General features: G+C 37.0%; 1 long non-coding RNA gene across 1 annotated transcript; it reads left to right on the top strand.

The window, feature by feature from the left end:
• Positions 1-274: 274 nt before the first annotated feature.
• On the top strand, positions 275-2786 carry LOC128788259 (uncharacterized). Its single transcript, XR_008431009.1, has 2 exons — positions 275-318; positions 1709-2786. It is a non-coding gene; the product is annotated as an uncharacterized LOC128788259 (long non-coding RNA).
• The last annotated feature ends 5296 nt before the right edge of the window (positions 2787-8082 follow it).

Below are 8082 nucleotides of genomic sequence, written 5' to 3'. Positions count from 1 at the left end.
ATGCCTTTAATTGACAAGTCACAAACATGTAATTACAAAATAATGTAATGTTCTTTTGATTTAGCTCAAAAAAATGCTGCTGTCACATATGTACAGCACGGAGTTTAATCACTGACTGGTGCTTCCAAAATTTGCTGTAAAACAAGAAAATGAGAAACAGTAACACTTTCAACCAAAATAAAAGTAGCAAGCAAAATAAAAGTACTAACTTAGTTGCATGTTTTTGGTTTCTTTTTTCAAGACTTTAATCATCTCTGTCTTTCGTTTTCTAATTAAGATTAGAAGGAAATAAAGACATCAAGATGCAAACAGCCTGAGGTACAGTATGTTTTGATTAACTTTATGTGCTTGGCATGCATTTGTTGAACAGAACAAGGTAGCAATGCTCCCTGTGATGCTCTAAGTTGGTCTGAGAAACCACCAAGTTACATCTCCAGCTGCATCATAACTTCTAAACTGGACCAGGGACCACATCTCAGTGGGTACAGATATAAATTAGGCAGTAGTAAAGTTGTCTTCTTGGGGAGAATTGAGAAGCAAAGAAACGCTGTATTAGCTCATTTGGGAGCAAATAAAAGTCAAATGTCCTTAGTGGTATTCAGACCTCCCACAAGAGGTGAGGTACATCAGCAGTGCTTAGATCAGCATCTGCAGAGACAAAGATTTTTCCAGGAATGAGGATTTTGCAGTTGGAAAACATCTCCTTTTTTGGAAAGACCTTGAGGACCATGGTGTGTCACCCACTAAGTAATGTATTGGAGCTTTCCCCTTGCTATGGAAGTATCTGTGGGGGCTTCATTTTCCAACAGCTATAATAGGATACTGAAGCTTTATAGGCTCTATTCCTGAGTGAAGAATTTTGACTAAGTTTTAAAAAATGCTTTATAAGTTCATATCTGCAGAAAAAAATAAAAACAAACCAAATTTCCATTCAGTACTTGAACTAAATAAACATTGACAAATCTTGATAGGAAACTGTTTTGATGTCTAGCCAGTGGGGAACTGAAAATTATTAAGCTGCCAACAATTTCCATAAGAAGCAGAGTCCTTTCCTAATTTAGGTGAAGAGCCAGAAACAGTTTTGACTGGTCTGAGTGCTGGATGAAGGCTTTGTAGAGCAGAACACATATAATAAGTGTCTTTATTACATGAGTGCTTAAAGCTCCAGAACTTTCCTAAGAGCAATCTTAAACAGGGAGAACTTCAGGAGGTCTTCACAGCTAATTTCAGTAACCTGGCTGAGATGTCTAAACTAGAAACACCATCACCCTTGACCAGGCCACGGCTCAAGCACCATCTTGAGATTGCAGCTTTCCATCTGTGGTTTATGAACAGAGTCTGAGTTACTTAGGTCCTTGTCTAGGTGCTTTAGTTGAATGCCTGAGGCTGGATAGAATAAATCACTTGACTTTTTTTTTTTTTTTTTTGCTATTTAAAATAGCTGAAAGTGTGTTTTGCCTTCATTCATGCAAGATCAGAGCTTAGCTGCTGACTCAAGTCTTACACAGAAGAGCAGCTTCAAATCTGCAAAGGGTCCTCTGAGTTCCACAAGTTTATGTGCGTGTGTGTCTGCAGTTCATGGACTACAAATCTCTCAGCTTCTAGTGATGACCTAGCTCTCCAGTTATGTATTGAATGTTCCTGTATTGCTTTTTCACTATTGCTTTACCAGTCTACCTAAATCTGTTCCTTTTTTTTCTTTGAACAGTCTACTAAGACCAGTTGCCAGTGCTTTGGAGAGAGCTGTCCTTGTGCTGAAGATTTTGATATTTACACAGCCTTCTGGAGTGCAAGAGAGATCAGAGCACCAAAAAATCCAAACTGTTGCAAGTTCCAGCTACGGGTAAAGCTTAAAGTACAGCGTTCAATCTGTTTCCTATGATAGTTGCATTATGGAAACCTCCTGCTGTTCTCCAGTGAAAGATGAAACATGGTGGATGTTTCTGCACAAAAGCTAACTTTGATGATCTGCAACTTATTTCTCTGTGGCCATATTGCAGATTCCATCAGCTATCAGCTATGCTTCGTATATTTCCTCCAACAAGTTTGATAGATTTTATATAGAAAACCATCACCACTGTCCACTCAATAGTTTCTATGGTAGGTTCCTGTAAATTAATTGTTCTTTTACTTCAGAGTAATATATTTGACAAGTTTGCATCTTTTTGGGAATATTGCAAATTTTAATATTTTTGCTGTGAAATATTAAGAATAGTATGAAACAAGCTTAAGACCATAAGGTTCTTTATAATTATTACTGTCCCTTTTATACCATGAGACAAATATTAGTGTTTAATTTTCACCTTGTAAAAAGATATTGCTCAAGGAAATTGATTTGAATAAGAACAATATACTTCATTGTATTATTTACATGTTTGTTTATATTTTACTTCAGCTATATCTCTTTTATAAAGCATTACATGTAAAAAAATACTAACAAAATAAACTATCATATGTTCCATTCCATGTAATAATAATATGTCCTTGCATAAGGATAAAGTGATAGTATTTTCAGAGATAGTGGGACTAAACTCCAGTGCTGCATCCTCCTGAGCTGTAGAGGATTTTTGATTGCTATTAGAGTTTTGTATTCCTGTCTCATCTGTAAGCATCTCAGTATGGCAAATTGAAACAGAATGAGTGTTATTACTACTTTACCAAATTGTTCAGGTTTTAAAATTCATTAACAGCAATTGTAAGTTTCACATAGAACATAAAACAGATTGTACATTTACAGATGGCTGAATGAGTATTTAAACTATTAAAGCCTTTTGCATTATTCTTTAGTCAAACTCTTTTTAATGGGACTTGATACACCATACACTTTAAATAATCAAATAAACAACAAAAAAAAAAAGCCCCAATCTGCACCATGTTAATATATTACTGTATATTAATGACCACTTTTAAAATCAAAAGAAAACAGCAAACCAGAAAATTTGGACCTGAAGAAATAAGCTGCTGTGAATTCCTGCCCTTTTCACTGATACCTGTTACTACCAATGAACTACCATTGACTGATTTCCAGTAACTTGCAGCTTTCACTTCTATATAGTGGTAGTTTGATGTGAGGCTTGCAAAAAGAGATATTTAAAAGTATTCCTTGCTTGTCCTCTTTTAATTATTTGTGACATTATTTATTACTATTCTCTAGAAATCTGCTACTTGAGTTATCAATGATTTCAGGCTTCCAGCTCCTCAAGACAAACACGCATCTCATTCTTGACCATCGACCTGAAACCAAGATGAAAAAGCTTGAAGATTAAGATGTGGTGTTAAAATATCTCTCAGTATGAATGAAAGTCTGTAGATTATTATATCTGCAGAGTCTTGTTCTCGCAAGCCAGACTGGTGAGGACTCAAGCAGCCCTGGGTGATAAACATGCAGGCTTTTTTCCTACCTGCTTACTATAGCATGAGGGTGTAGTTTCCACTTCCCATGTTCCACAAATGGCCAAAATGGTTTGCATAGCACAAGTTTATTTAGTACAAAGCAATTAGACCCATGCCTGACCTGATCATGATTGTCTTTCCCAAAGCAGAAAAAGCACTAGTCATCCTAGGCTACATCAGCGTTCAGCTTGTGCTCAAAAAGCCAACAGCAGATGCCAGTAATTAACCTGGTTGTTTATCCACTTCTATCCTTCAGTTGCTGGGAAGAATCATCAAAAAGATGGACAGGGCTAAACTACAACATCACTTGTTCTGCTACTGACATCTGAAGCCCCACGTGTGGGCAGAGGGAGGAAAAAGGTGGTGGGACAGTTGCAAAGGGTACTTTCTTTGGTTCACATCATTGCTTGTTTTTCCTGTGCAGAGCTACAGAGAAGCTTGGAGCACTTTCCAGAATTGGTCTTTTAATGTTTCATCCTCTGAATGTGTGGGAGGTATATTGGTTTCTTAATATTTTTGTTCCTCTGCATCATTTAATCTCAAAAGTTTACTGACCAACTGACAAATGTGCAGCATCACAGACTGGAACCTCTAAAATAGACATACATTCATTTATGCTATACAGGCCTGTGCCATCAAACTAAAGAGCTAGGGCCATGCCCTTGTCTTCAATTTGCAGATTCTTGTCTTTTTTTTCCCCAAAGATCCATGAATCTAGAAACTGTGTGACAGGATGCTGTATTCTGTCCTGGCCAAATTCCACTTAAGGAACTGATTTTCTGCTCATGAAAAGTCCTCTATGGTGAGCAGCCTTTGTTAATAAAAGCACATGTCATTTCATGGAGAAATGAATGTATCTGCTCTTTCAAAACTTACAATCTATGAATATTTCTGTTAGGAGAAGGAACAGAAAAGGAGCCCTATATGCCAGCTGCCAGATGTGCATGTGACGGCATCCTTGGAGAATATTTAGGCACTCAAATGACGGTTCAATGGGAGAACTGAGAACAGAACACAAGGAGCCATTGAATGACAGAATTATTATTAAGGAATATACTTTAGTTTTATCAAAACATCTTGCATTACCATTTGTGAAAAATAAACATCTAAATGTTAAGGCTGTAAATACCATTTTCCTTGCAGTGGTTACTGTTTCTCCAGCCAGAGTGAGGAGCCAGTGGAAATAATTCAGCAAAGAGTTGATTTGGACTTTATAATCTCAGAATCTCTGATCTGAAATTCTTTGGCAGCCCAGAAATATTATGCTTGAATTTGTGAACGTTGAAAAATTCTGGAGTAGGAAAGCCTAAGATTGAAGCTACAGTCTGTGACCAGCTGAAAAACACTCAAAATACGTTATATTGCAAATTTTGGTCTCATGCAAACTACTTCACCTCAAAGACAGCTTCTCTTTTGAATTATGCTAATGAGACAGTGCATTTATTTTTGATTTCTACTTAATGCAGAAGCTTTGTTGTAAGGGCTCAACTTCTCAGTTTCTGAATAGTCCAGACAGAAATACTGTCTTTTATGTGCTATACACATCCTAGTGTAGTTCAGGTGATGTGACAACTCTAAGCCTCTGTGTTGCTCAAGGGTTAAATCTTGTCACTAAGAGAGTTGCAGAAGACCTGGTAAAAGCCAGTGTGAGCTCAGTTAGAACTTCATTCACTAGAAATTAAATCCTTTCCTAGCAAAGAGTCCACATGTGGCTGAAGCTGCAGAAAATCATAAAGGGGAAATTTGTCTCTAATGAAGACAAAGTACTAATTTACTTGTTTTCATCCTGCATGTCTGGCAGAGGAGACTCTGCTGTATGGGACTATGGTTGAAATGGCATCACTATTCCCTGTCACCCACACAAGTCTAGCAACTCTCAATAATCATGCTTCCCAAGCAGTCAGTGAGTCACTGCTGATCTGTTTTCTGCAAAGTAGACCTCTGTTTGGTTCCCATGGTGATCAGAAGTGACAATTATTACGGGCTGCTACTACAGTGTCTCAGTTGTGTGTGCCCACTAAAAGAAGCTCTTACCTGGTTATAGTCGCTGGGTATTTTGCAGTACATCATCGTTGCTTCCTACTGACAGCAATTTCAATGCTTCAGGTGAATTGGCTTTGTGGAGAACAGGCTGAAGGAGGGGGATTTGGGGAGTATTTTTGTTTTGCAATGTATTTAGAACAAGACAAAGAAAATAACAACTCTGTAAACTTTCCATAGAGCAATGCTGTTCCAGTATTGCAGGAAATCTTTTGAGGCTGGGCTAAATGATTCAACCCTTGTTTTAAAAGACAATTAAGCACAGAACTTAGGTTTATCATCATAGGAGCTATTTAATTTTACCTGATCTGACAATTTTTGCTGTAACTCAGGGGTTTTCAAAGACAAACGTATTTCCCAGACAGCAGAAACCTGTCACCCCTGTTGTGGGACCTTCTGTGTACTGGTCACTATCTGGTCACTATTAAAATATTTATAGCTGAAGATAGGACTCAGCTCATGAACCAGGTCATTCTGTGAAGTGCAGTGAAACTCTCATTAGCATAACTGTACTGAGAAGAGAATTAGAAAGATACCACAAGATGTAGCCTGGATAAAAGTGGGCTTTGTGTGCCAGAAAGGAGAAAACACATAGGAGAAAGGAGAATGAGGATTATTATGCAGTGAAGACAGATGTAGAAAGGTTAGGAGCAGAAAATGACGTAAAAAAGGAAATACCTTAATGAAGTATCCACTGCGTTTCTCAGTGATTAGGATCTCTAGAAAACAGAGCAAGAAGTAGACAACTGCCAAATTGTTTTAAGACTGAAGAGAAATGGGAGTTGGCTTATCAGGTCATTCCAACCCTCAGATGTCTGAGACTGTAAACCTTTAAGGAAATAACTTGTCTCATTTTTATTTGCTTAAAGTCCAGTGTAATGAGCCCATGCACCTTAAAGGTCCTTTTGGGTGTTACCAGGATATATAAATATCCTGCGGTCTCTTTCAAAATTTCTTTTGGTGTTCCCTTAGTTTATGTCTCTCTATGCAGACTGAGAAAATACCCAAGATGTAAAAACAATTAACAGGATTAGTGTAAGAATAGATTACAGAACATGCAAAAAGGAAGCCAGAGTTTAATCTGAAAAACAGTGTAGAGATAGAACCTATGCTTTGGTTTGGTTATGCCATGTATTTTAGATTTCTGATATAACTAATGAATCACTGTGCAAGTGATTAGTTTGGGTCACAGAACCTTATTGGTAGTCTAGAATTATCTGTCCACTCACAGAACTTGTTTCTGGTCTTTGATTCCTATGTTACAGGAGATGGCAGTAATGTGAAATTATAATTCTACACTTCACCTTGGTTGCCCACTTACTGTGTTGTCTGAATCTCAGTGTTGTCTGCAGGATGGCTTCATCTCCATAAAAGCTGAGGTTGTGATTCAGAATGACAGTTAATTAGAAGCAAGTCAGATTTGATAACAGCTTTGTGGGGGATACCAGACTGCTGGAAAGTACAAGACTTCACTGCAGTTAGGGAGTTATTCAAACTTTGGAGAGTCAACACTGCATCACTATCAAACTTGACTTGGCAGCATGCAAACGCAAAACCTCACACATAAATAAACAAAATCAGGGAGGTAACACACACCTTCAAGCTTATATCTAATATCGTGTTCATGGTTATATATTACTGGAGTCTGACTGTAACCTTGAGCTGTGAATATTTACCTTACCTACAGCTAGGTTTGCATTCCCCAAAGGATATTGCTGTGAGGAAGCCTTGGAAGGACTCCCACCACCTGGTTTGCTTGTAGGAGCCTCACATGCTTATGGGAAATCAACGACTAGACTTTCTCTAAAATTAAAAGATTTAATCAGATCATAATGTATAAATAATATCAACTTGATCGAACTCCAAGTATCTGGTTATTAAAACAATGCACTTCATATTTCAAGTCCCACATGAAATCAGCTGCCTGCTTCTTTTTCCTCTTCCAAATTGTGAGTTACCTTAATAAATAAATAAATAAATAAATAAATAAATAAATAAATAAATAAATAATTTTGGCTTTACAAGGAACTGCTTCAGATCATCAGATAGAAACAAACCATTTTTGGCAGGGAATTAATTTCTAATAAGGAAAGTGTGCCAGCCAGGAGAGACGGAGGGCTTATAAATTCCAAATTATTTTAATAGGATGAATAATAGTTGGAGAATTTACACAGCACTGTTAAAGAGACTTTGTTTAAGACATCATTGCTTGTGTAAGCATTGCTTCTTGAGAAACCCAAGATTTCCAGTGAAAAGAACCCTGAAAATCACTACTTGAAAAATAAGTTATGATTTATGATAATATGTTCTCAAGTGCAGCATTATATTTTTCTCCTTGAATTTCAAGAGGAAGCCAAATTCTCATTGGAGCCAGTGAGTAAACAGTCTACCTCTCCTTGCCTGCAAACAATCACAGATAATTCTCATTCAAAGGTAGAAGAAAAAAGATAACTGGTAGTAGGAACATAAGTGTTCATACACTTGAAATTAATCCAAATCTTTAGCAAATTGGTGTAGACTAGACTAGATTTCATGTTTCCTCCTTTCAAGTATTATCATTAAAAAAATGATACTTTTTTTTCTTGTTTGTTGAAATAATTCCTAGCAAAAATATTTCTTCCATGTTTGTTGCAAGAATATGTAGTTCTT

This window comes from Vidua chalybeata, chromosome 5 (assembly GCF_026979565.1).
Source record: "Vidua chalybeata isolate OUT-0048 chromosome 5, bVidCha1 merged haplotype, whole genome shotgun sequence".
Lineage (NCBI taxonomy): Eukaryota > Metazoa > Chordata > Aves > Passeriformes > Viduidae > Vidua > Vidua chalybeata.
The sequence above is the reverse complement of the archived record's forward strand: the minus strand, read 5'-3'. Positions and strand labels throughout refer to the sequence as shown.